A 12,800-nucleotide genomic window follows, 5' to 3' on the forward strand; every position below is an offset into this window, starting at 1 on the left:
GTACCAATCCGGATACATAGCTTTCATTTTTTGCTTCTGTTTCCCAAGTGATGAGGTCTTTACCATTGTAATCCCACACCACTTTGATCATGGGGACTGTCTTCTTTCTCATAGCTTTCTCTGACCGATCCACAATCCGAACCGGCAAGGTTTCCAAAGCCAGGTCTTTACCAAGGTCAGCAGGAATCTCGGGCAAGACAATGTCTTGTTCAGACAAGCATTTCCGGAGTTGGGATACATGGAACACATTGTGGTATGCATCCATTGCTGATGGCAAGTCCAACTTGTATGCCACTGCACCCACTCTCTCTATGATCCTGAATGGACCCAAGTACCTAGGATCCAGTTTCTTTCGTCCAGAAACCCTGGTCCTACCCTTGAAGGTAATCATCTTGAGATACACCAGGTCATTGACCTCAAACTCAAGATGTTTCCTACGCTTATCTGCATAGCTCTTTTGGCGGTCCTGCGCCTCTTTCATCTTCTCTTTGACCATCCTGATCCTTTGAGTGGTCTGTTCTACAATCTCAGGACCCAACATGCTACGCTCCCCCACTTGGGTCCAGCATAGGGGTGTCCTGCACGGCCTACCATACAAAGCCTCATATGGCGACATACCAATGCTTGTATGGAAGCTGTTGTTATAAGCAAACTCCACTAAGGGTAAGTGTTTTTCCCAAGACTCTCCCCAGTCTAACACACATGCCCTTAGCATATCCTCCAAGGTTTGGATTGTCCTTTCAGACTGCCCATCCGTTTGAGGATGATAAGATGTGCTCATATTCACTCTGGTTCCCAAGGCCTTTTGGAAAGCCTGCCAGAAATAAGATGTAAATCTTGGATCCCTGTCCGAGACAATGCTTGCTGGAACACCATGCAACCTCACTATCTCGTCTAGGTACACTTGCACAATTCTGTCGACCCCATCCCCTTTCTTGATGGGCAGGAAATTAGCCGACTTGGTCAGCCGATCAACCACAACACATACCGCATCTTTCTTATTTCTGGTCGTGGGAAACCCAGTCACAAAATCCATTGTGATGTGATCCCATTTCCATTCTGGTATGGGTAGGTTCTGAAGTAGACCACTGGGAACCTGATGTTCTGCCTTCACCAGTTGACAAGTGGGACACTTAGCCACCCACTCTGCAACATCAGATTTCATCCTCACCCAATGGTAGTACCTTTTCAGATCCCTATACATTTTGTTCAGTCCAGGATGAACTGAAAACTTAGACTTATGAGCCTGTCTCATAATCTCTTCTTTGAGTTCCTTATCATTAGGAACACTGACCCTCCCATTGACCAAGATGGTACCATTGTCAGTTTTCTGGTACTCAGTCTTGTCATTGGCGGCTACCTTCTTTAGATTTTCATCCAGGCCCTGAGCTTGCCTGATCCTGGTAAGGAGATCGGCCTGGTTCACCGCCTCCAACCCCAATGGCTCATCTGAACCAACCAAGGTGTTGAGGTTCAAGGACCTGATCATCCCTTCCAGTTCATCCGCCTCCCTCTCAGATGACACTTCAGCCCTTCTGCGGCTCAAAGCATCAGCCACTAGGTTAGCTTTCCCAGGATGATAAGCTATGTCCAGATCATAATCTGCAACAAACTCCATCCATCTCCTCTGCCTTAAGTTTAACTCAGGCTGAGTGAATATGTACTTCAAGCTCTTATGGTCTGAGAGTATTTGCACCCTGGCACCATAAAGATATGATCTCCATATCTTTAATGCAAATACTACTGCAGCCATCTCCAAATCATGGGTCGGATAGTTACCCTCATGCTTCCTTAGCTGTCGGGAAGCATAGGCTATCACCTTCCCATGTTGTGTCAAAACACAACCAAGACCAGTTATGGATGCATCCGTATACACCACATAAGGATGATCAGCCTCAGGCAACACCAGGATAGGTGCATTAGTCAACATGTTCTTGAGTGCTGCAAAACTTTTCGCACACTCCTCAGATCATGTGAACCTCACGTCCTTGCCTGTCAGCTTAGTCATAGGTTGAGCTATGCTCGAGAACCCCTTGACATATTTCCTGTAATAACCCGCCAACCCTAAGAAGCTTCTCACTTCCGTAGCATTCTTTGGCTGTGGCCATTCCTGGATACATTTGATCTTATCTTGATCCACTGAGACTCCTTTATCAGACACCACATGTCCAAGGAACCCAATGCTCTTCTGCCAGAAGCTACACTTGCTTAGCTTAGCAAAGAGCTTCTGTTCTCTCAGGCGGCCCAACACCGCCCTAAGGTGTCTTTCATGGTCCTCCTTTGTCTTGGAATACACGAGTATATCATCAATGAAGATGATCACAAACTCGTCCAAGTATTCCCTGAAGATGCCGTTCATCATCTTCATGAATGCAGCAGGTGCATTGGTCAGTCCGAACGGCATAACCACAAACTCATAGTGACCATACCTAGTTCGGAACGCTGTCTTCCTCACATCATCTGGTGCAATAGGGATCTGATGATACCCAGAGGCCAGGTCAATCTTGGAGAACCACTTGGCTCTACGGAGTTGATCCAACAACTCATCAATCCTGGGTAAAGGGTACTTGTTCTTCACAGTCACCCTGTTCAAACCCCTATAGTCAATGCACAACCTAAAGCTACCATCCTTTTTCTAAACAAATAGGACTGGTGCTCCCCAAGGTGATACACTAGGGCGTATGAACCCCTTCTCAAGCAACTCCTCAAGTACGGTCAAAAACATGAACCTCGGTTGAAAGCCAAAGCTCCTTGCCAGACATATGCATGACTGTCCAGTACACTGCACAGTGAGTCTGTCCCGTACGGTGAAAAACATGAACCTCGGTTGAAATGTTCAGAACGTTCTGATCTCCAGGCTGGTTCGGCTCCATGTACTGATCCGTGGACTGCGGTCTATCACAAGGGTTACGGACGCCAAGAGGTACGAGGAACAAGAGGTACCAAGGGCCGAAGGGGTGCATGTTCCAAGCGGTGCCTGTTGAGACAGGTCGTGTCCGTTCCTTAGGGATCAGACCATATCTTGTCCGTTGAGACAAGTACACAGTCCGTCCAGGCCAGGGTAAGAGTCGCAAGGTCCGATCGGCCATTGGCCTAACCGGATTGGGCGTGAGGCTTACTCGGCTGTTGGATCCAGGCCCAAGGCCGGATCAGGTAAGGAAGTCCGTTGGGCCATTGAGCCAGACTTCATCTAGGCCGGTCGCACCTAGATTTTATCCGGATGGACGGATTGGTCTTCGGGATGATCCGGACTGTTTGTGTGTTCTGTTTATCTATTCTGGACTGTCAATCTGATTCTAAGTCAAGGGGTGGTTGGTTGAATGAATTAGGATACGGTAGGCAGGTTCATATCTTTTTATAAGTATATTGTCCGAGGTTTATCTATGTTCTAGGAACCAAGCCAAGCATTGTAGGATCGACCAGTCCTATTCTCGGTTATGATTAATGCTTACCTGGTTGTGGTTTCAGGAACTAAGGATGGTTCTGGTCAAGCCAAGGAGCCGTGAAGGCTCGGTCAGTGAGAGGCTGTGTAACGTGTGGTTAGATGATACTAGCGACGAACTAGTGATTGTCTATGAAACGATTAAGAAGTTGTGTGTTGGATCTCATGTTTCTAAGTAATACATTTTATACACATTTATATTCTGCTGTGCTATCTGTTCAATTGTTTTAGAACCTGAAATTCGAACATGACTTAGTAAATGAAAGACTTAAAAGGAATCAAACAAGCAAAGAAATTGATTAAGTAGCAAACGGGTTCAGTCTTGTCGAGAGGCCGGATTTGGGTGTTACACAACGTGCTGATATGTGTACTGATGGACAGCCACAGACGTCCTGTGTGTGTTGACGAACACACAACAAACACACGGACAGCCACGGACATCTTGTGTGTGCTGACAGACACACATGGACGTCCGTGGGTACTGAAAAGACAGCCCACGTGGGCCAAAATCACCCGAACAGTCCATGGGAAGGGCCAGCGTGCTGAGTCCAAGGACCAGCGTGCTGATATGTGTACGGATGGACAGCCACGGACATCCTGGGTGTGCTGACGGACACACAAGGACATCCTGTGTGTGCTGACGGACACACACGGGCATCCTGTGTGTGCTGACGGACACACACGGACAGCCACTGATGTCCTGTGTGTTCTGATGGACAGCCACGAACAGCCATAGACATCATGTGTGTGCTGGCGGACACCCATGGACGTCCTGTGTGTACTGAACAGACAGCCCACGTGGGCCAAAATCACCCAAACAGTCCACGGGAAGGGCCAGCGTGCTGAGTCCAAGGACCAACGTGCTGATATGTGTACTGATGGACAGCCACGGAAGTCTTGTGTGTGCTGAAGCACACACATGGACACACACTGAAAGCCACAGACATCCTGTGTGTGCTGACGGACAGCCACGGACGTCCTGTGTGTTCTGACGGACACACACGGATGTCCTGTGTGTGCTGACAGGACAGCCCACGTGGGCCAAAATCACCCGAACAGTCCACGGGAAGGGCCAGCGTGCTGAGACCATGGACCAGCGTGCTGATATGTGTACTGATGGACAGCCATGGACATCCTGTGTGTGCTGACGGACACACATGGACACACATGGACTCACCCGGACAGCCACGAACGTCCTATGTGTGCTGACGGAAACACATGGACACACACGGACAGCCACGGACGCCCTGTGTGTGCTGACGGACAGCCACGGACGTCCTGTGTGTGCTGACGAACACACACGGACGTCCTGTGTGTGCTGACGGACACACACAGACGTCCTGTGTATAACAGTCCACGGGAAGGGTCAGCGTGCTGAGTCCAAGGACCAACGTGCTGATATGTGTACTAATGGACAGCCACGGACGTCCTGTGTGTGCTGACGGACACAAACGGACACAAACGGACACACACTGACAGCCACGGACGTCCTGTGTGTGCTGACGGACACACACAAACACACACGGACTCACACGGACAGCCACGGACGTCCTGTGTGTGCTGACGGACAGCCACAGACAGCCACAGACGTCTTGTGTGTCCTGGCGGACACCCACAAACGTCCTGTGTGCACTGAACAGATAGCCCACGTGGGCCAAAATCACCCAAACAGTCCACAGGAAGGGCCAGCGTGCTGAGTCCAAGGACCAGCGTGCTGATATGTATACTGATTGACAGCCACGGACATCCTGTGTGTGCTGACGGACAGCCACAGACGTCCTGTGTGTGCTGGCGGACACCCACGGAAGTCCTGTGTGTACTGAACAGACAGCCCACGTCGGCTAAAATATCCCAAACAGTCCACTGGAAGGGCCAGCATGCTGAGTCCAAGGACAAACGTCCTGATATGTGTACTTATGGACAGCCACGGACGTGCTGTGTGCGGTGACGGACAGCTACGAATGTCCTGTGTGTGCTGACGGAAAGCCACAGACGTCTTGTGTGTGCTGACAGACACACACGGACGTCCTTGTGTGCTGACGGACACACACAGACATCCTGTGTGTACTGAACAGACAGCCCACGTGGGCCAAAATCACCCGAACAGTCCACGGGAAGGGCCAGCGTGCTTAGTCCAAGGACCAGCGTCCTGATATGTGTACTGATGGACAGCCACGGACGTCCTGTGTGTGCTGACGGACACACAAGGACAGCAACGGCTGTCCTGTGTGTGCTGGTGGACACCCACAGATGTCCTGTGTGTACTGAACAGACAGCCCACGTGGGCCAAAATTACCCGAACAGACCACGGGAAGGGTCAGCGTGCTGAGTCCAAGGACCAACGTGCTGATATGTGTACTGATGGACAGCCACGGACGTCCTGTGTGTGCTGACGGACCCACATAGACACACACGGACAGCCACAGACGTCCTGTGTGTGCTGACGGACACACACAGACGTCCAGTGTGTTCTGACGGACACCCACATACGTCCTGTGTGTACTGAAAAGACAGCCCGTGTGGGCCAATATCACCCGAACAGTCCACGGGAAGGGCCAGCATGCTGAGTCCAAGGACCAGCATGCTGATATGTGTACTGATGGACAGCCACGGACATCCTGTGTGTGCTGACGGACACATACAGACACACACGGACTCACACGGATAGCCACAGACGTCATGTGTGTGCTGACGGACAGCCACGGACAGCCACAGACGTCATGTGTGTGCTGGCGGACACCCACGGACGTCCTGTGTGTACTGAGCAGACAGCCCACGTGGGCCAAAATAACCCAAACAGTCCACAGGAAGGGCCAGCGTGCTGAGTCCAAGGACCAGCGTGCTGATATGTGTACTGATGGACAGCCACGGACGTCCTGTGTGTGCTGACAGACACACACGGACAGCCACGAACGTCCTGTGTGTGCTGACGGACAGCCACATACAGCCACGGATGTCCTGCGTGTGTTGGCGGACACCCACAGATGTCCTGTGTGTACTGAACAGACAGCCCACGTGTGCCAAAATCACCTGAACAGTCCACGGGAAGGGACAGCATGCTGAGTCCAAGGACGAACGTGTTTATATGTGTACTGATGGACATCCACGGATGTTCTGTGTGTGCTGACGGACACACACGGACACACACAGACAGCCACAGACAGCCACAGACGTTATGTGTGTGCTGACGGACACACACGGACTTCCTGTGTGTCCTGATGGACACCCAAGAACGTCCTGTGTGTACTGAACAGACAGCCCACGTGGGCCAAAATCACCCAAACAGTCCACGGGAAGGGCCAGCGTGCTGAGTCCAAGGACCAGCGTGCTGCTATGTGTAATGATGGACAGCCACGGACACCCTGTGTGTGCTGCAGGAAACACATGGACACACACGGATAGCCAAGGACATCCTGTGTGTGCTGACGGACAGCCACAGACAGCCACGGACGTCTTGTGTGTGCTGGCGGAAACCCACGGACGTCTTGTGTGTACTGAACAGACAGCCCACGTGGGCCAAAATCTCCCAAACAATCCACGGGACGTCCATGGACAGACACGGACGTCCTGTGTGTGCTGACGGACAGCCACGGACAGCCACAGACGTCCTGTGTGTGCTGGCGGACACCCACAAACGTCCTGTGTGTACTGAACAGATAGCCCACGTGGTCCAAAATCACCCAAACAGTCCACGGGAAGGGCCAGCATGCTGAGTCCAAGGACCAGCGTGCTGAGTCCAAGGTCCAGCGTGCTGATATGTGTACTGATTGACAGCCACGGACATCCTGTGTGTGCTGATGGACACACATGGACACACACGGATAGCCACGGACATCCTGTGTGTGCTGACTGACAGCCACAGACGTCCTGTGTGTGCTGGCGGACACCCACGGAAGTCCTGTGTGTACTGAACAGACAGCCCACGTCGGCTAAAATATCCGAAACAGTCCACGGGAAGGGCCAGTGTGCTGAGTCCAAGGACAAACGTCCTGATATGTGTACTTATGGACAGCCACAGACGTCCTGTGTGCGCTGACGGACAGCTACGAATGTCCTGTGTGTGCTGACGGACAGCCACCAACGTCTTGTGTGTGCTGACGGACACACACGGACGTCCTTGTGTGCTGACGGACACACACGAACGTCCTGTGTGTACTGAACAGACAGCCCACGTGGGCCAAAATCACCCGAACAGTCCACGGGAAGGGCCAGCGTGCTTAGTCCAAGGACCAGCGTGCTGATATGTGTACTGATGGACAGCCACAGACGTCCTGTGTGTGCTGACGGACACACAAGAACAGCAACGGCTGTCCTGTGTGTGCTGGTGGAGACCCACGGACGTCCTGTGTGTACTGAACAGACAGCCCACGTGGGCCAAAATCACCCGAACAGTCCACGGGAAGGGCCAGCGTGCTGAGTCCAAGGACCAGCGTCCTGATATGTGTACTGATGGACAGCCACAGACATCCTATGTGTGCTGACGGACACATACAGACACACACGGACTCACACGGATAGCCACGAACGTCCTGTGTGTGCTGACGGACAGCCACATACGTCATGTGTGTGCTGGTGGACACCCACGGACGTCCTGTGTGTACTGAACAGACAGCCCACGTGGGCCAAAATCACCCAAACAGTCCACAGGATGGGCCAGCGTGCTGAGTCCAAGGACCAGCGTGCTGATATGTGTACTGATGGACAGCCACGGACGTCCTGTGTGTGCTGACGGACACACACGGACTGCCACGAACGTCCTGTGTGTGCTGACGGACAGCCACAGACAGCCACAGATGTCCTGTGTGTGCTGGCGGACACCCACGGACGTCGTGTGTGTACTGAACAGACAGCCCACGTGTGCCAAAATCACCTGAACTGTCCACGGGAAGGGACAGCATGCTGAGTCCAAGGACGAACATGTTTATATGTGTACTGATGGACAGCCACGGACGTTCTGTGTGTGCTGACGGACACACACGGACACACACATACAGGCACGGACAGCCATTGACGTCTTGTGTGTGTTGACGAACACACACGGACGTCCTGTGTGTACTAAACAGACAGCCTACGTGTGCAAAAATCACACAAACAGTCCACGGGAAAGGCCAGCGTGCTGAGTCCAAAGACCAGCTTGCTGATATGTGTACTGATGGACAGCCACGGACGTCCTGTGTGTGCTGAAGGACACACACGAACACACACGGATAGCCACAGACGTCCTGTGTGTGCTGACAGACAGCCACGGACAGCCACGGACATCCTGTGTGTTCTGGCGGATACCCACTGACGTCCTGTGTGTACTGAACAGACAGCCCACGTGGGCCAAAATCACCCAAACAGTCCACGGGCAGGGCCAGCATGCTGCTATGTGTACTGATGGACAGCCACGGACATCCTGTGTGTGCTGCTGGAAACACATGGACACACACGGATAGCCAAGGACATCCTGTGTGTGCTGACGGACAGCCACAGACAGCCACGGACGTCCTGTGTGTGCTGGCGGAAACCCACGGACGTCTTGTGTGTACTGAACAGACAGCCCACGTGGGCCAAAATCTCCCAAACAGTCCACGGGAAGGGCCAGCGTTCGGAGTCCAAGGACCAACGTGCTGATATGTGTACTTATGGACAGCCACGGACGTCCTGTATGTGCTGATGGACACACACAGACAGCGACGGACGTCCTGTGTGTGCTGACGGACAGCCATAGACGTCTTGTGTGTGCTGACGGACACACACGAATGGCCTGTATGTGCTGACGGACACACACATACTTCCTGTGTGTACTGAACAGACAGCCCACGTGGTCCAAAATCACCCGAACAGTCCACGAGAAGGGCCAGCGTACTGAGTCCAAGGACCAGCGTGCTGAGTCCAAGGACCAGCGTGCTGATATGTGTACTGATGGACAGCCACGAACGTCTTGTGTGTGCTGACGGACACACACGGACAGCAACTGCGATCCTGTGTGTGCTGGCGGACACCCACGGACGTCCTGTGTGTACTGAATAGACAGTCCACGTGGGCCAAAATCACCCGAACAGTCCACGGGAAGTGCTAGCGTGCTGAGACCAAGGACCAACGTGCTGATATGTGTACTGATGGACAGCCATGGACATCCTGTGCGTGCTGACGGACACACATGGACACACACGGACTCACCCGGACAGCCACGAACGTCCTGTGTGTGCTGACGGACAGCCACATACGTCCTGTGTGTGCTGGCGGACACCCACAGACGTCCTGTGTGTACGGAACAGACAGCCCACGTGGGCCAAAATCACCCAAACAGTCCACGGGAAGGGCTAGCGTGCTGAGTCCAAGGACAAGCGTGCTGATATGTGTACTGATGGACAGCCACAGACGTCCTGTGTGTGCTGACGGACACACACGAACACACATGGACAGCCACGGACATCCTGTATGTGCTGACGGACAGCCACAGACAGCCACATATGTCTTGTGTGTGCTGGCGGACACCCACCGATGTCTTGTGTGTACTGAACAGACAGCCCACGTCGGCCAAAATCACCCGAATAGTCCACGGGAAGGGTCAGCGTGCTTAGTCCAAGGACCAACGTGCTGATATGTATACTGATGGACAGCCACAGACGTCCTGTGTATGCTGACGGACACACACGGACAGCCACAGACGTCTTAGGTGTGCTGACGGACACACACGAACGTCATGTGTATGCTGACGGACACCCACGGACGTCCTGTGTGTACTGAACAGACAGCCACAGATGTCCTGTGTGTGCTGATGGACACACACAGACACACACGGATAGCCACGGACATCCTGTGTGACCTGACGGACAGCCACATACAGCCACGGACGTCCTGTGTGTGCTGGCGGACACCCGCATGTGTCCTGTGTGTACTGAACAGACAGCCCACGTGGGCCAAAATCTCCCAAACAGTCCACGGGAAGGGCCAGCGTGCGGAGTCCAAGGACCAACGTGCTGATATGTGTACTTATGGACAGCCACGGACGTCCTGTCTGTGCTGATGGACACATACGGACAGCTACGGACATCCTGTGTGTGCTGACGGACAGCCATAGACGTCTTGTGTTTGCTGACAGACACACACGGACGTCCTGTATGTGCTGACGGACACTCACGGACTTCCTGTGTGTACTGAACAGACAGCCCACTTGGTCCAAAATCACCCGAACAGTCCACGGGAAGGGCCAGCGTGTTGAGTCCAAGGACCAGCGTGCTGAGTCCACGGACCAGCGTGCTGAGTCCACGGACCAGCGTGCTGAGTCCAAGGACCAGCGTGCTGAGTACAAGGACCAGCGTGCTGAGTACAAGGACCAGCGTGCTGATATGTGTACTGATGGACAGCCACGAACGTCCTGTGTGTGCTGACGGACACACACGGACAGCAACTGCAATCATGTGTGTGCTGGCGGACACCCACGGACGTCCTGTGTGTACTGAACAGACAGCCCACGTGGGCCAAAATCACTCGAACAGTCCACGGGAAGGGCCAGCGTGCTGAGACCAAGGACCAGCGTGCTGATATGTGTACTGATGGACAGCCATCGACATCTTGTGTGTGCTGACGGACACACATGGACACACACGGACTCACCCGGACAGCCACAAACGTCCTGTGTGTGCTGACGGACAGCCACAGACGTCCTGTGTGTGCTGGCGGACACCCACAGACGTCCTTTGTGTACGGAACAGACAGCCCACGTGGGCCAAAATCACCCAAACAGTCCACGGGAAGGGCCAGCGTGCTGAGTCCAAGGACCAGCGTGCTGATATGTGTACTGATGGACAGCCACAGACGTCCTGTGTGTGCTGACGGACACACACAAACACACATGGACAGCCACGGACATCCTGTATGTGCTGACGGACAGCCACAAACAGCCACATACGTCCTGTGTGTGCTGGCGGACACCCACCGATGTCTTGTGTGTACTGAACAGACAGCCCACGTCGGCCAAAATCACCCGAATAGTCCAAGGGAAGGGTCAGCGTGCTTAGTCCAAGGACCAACGTGCTGATATGTGTACTGATGGACAGCCACAGACGTCCTGTGTATGCTGACGGACACACACGGACAGCCACAGACATCTTAGGTGTGCTGACGAACACACACGAATGTCATGTGTGTGCTGACGGACACCCACGGACGTCCTGTGTGTACTGAACAGACAGCCACAGACGTCCTGTGTGTACTGATGGACACACACAGACACACACGGATAGCCACGGACATCCTGTGTGACCTGACGGACAGCTACATACAGCCACGGACGTCCTGTGTGTGCTGGCGGACACCCACAGACGTCCTGTGTGTACTGAACAGACAGCCCACATGGGCCAAAATCTCCCAAACAGTCCACGGGAAGGGCCAGCGAGCTGAGTCCAAGGACCAACATGCTGATATGTGTACTGATGGACAGCCACGGACGTCCTGTGTGTGCTGACGGACACACATGGACACACACGGACGTCCTCTGTGTGCTGACGGACAGCCACAGCCATTTTGTGTGTACTGACGGACCCACACGGACGTACTGTGTGTGCTGATGGACACACACAGACGTCCTGTGTGTACTGAACAGAGAGCCCACGTGGGCCAAAATCACCCGAACAGTCCACGGGAAGGGCCAGGGTGCTGAGTCCAAGGACCAGCGTGTTGATATGCGTACTGATGGACAGCCACGGACGTCATATGTGTGCTGACGGACACACATGGAGACACACGGACAGGAATGGCCGTCTTGTGTGTGCTGGTGGACACCCACGGACGTCCTGTGTGTACTGAACAAACAGCCCACATGGGCCAAAATCTCCCAAACAGTCCAAGGGAAGGGCCAGCGTGCTGAGTCCAAGGAACAACGTGCGGATATCTGTACTGATGGACAGCCACAGACGTTTTGTGTGTGCTGACAGACACACACAGACAGCCACGGACATCCTGTGTGTGCTGACGGACAGCCACAGACGTCTTGTGTGTGCTGACGGACACACACAGACGTTCTGTGTGTGCTGTCGAACACACACGGACGTCCTGTGTGTACTGAATTGACAGTCCACGGGAAGGGTCAGCGTGCTGAGTCCAAGGACCAACGTGCTGATATGTGTACTGATTGACAGCCACGGACGTCATGTGTGTGCTGACAGACACACACGGAGAGCCACAGACGTCATGTGTGTGCTGACGGACACACACGGATGTCTAGTGTGTTCTGACGGACACCCATGGACGTCCTATGTGTACTGAAAAGACAGCCCACGTGGACCAAAATCACACGAACAGTCCACGGGAAGGGCCAGCGTTCTGAGTCCAAGGACCAGCGTGCTGATATGTGTACTGATGGACAGCC

Source organism: Brassica rapa, unplaced genomic scaffold, assembly GCF_000309985.2.
Source record: "Brassica rapa cultivar Chiifu-401-42 unplaced genomic scaffold, CAAS_Brap_v3.01 Scaffold0454, whole genome shotgun sequence".
Classification (NCBI taxonomy): Eukaryota; Viridiplantae; Streptophyta; class Magnoliopsida; order Brassicales; family Brassicaceae; genus Brassica; species Brassica rapa.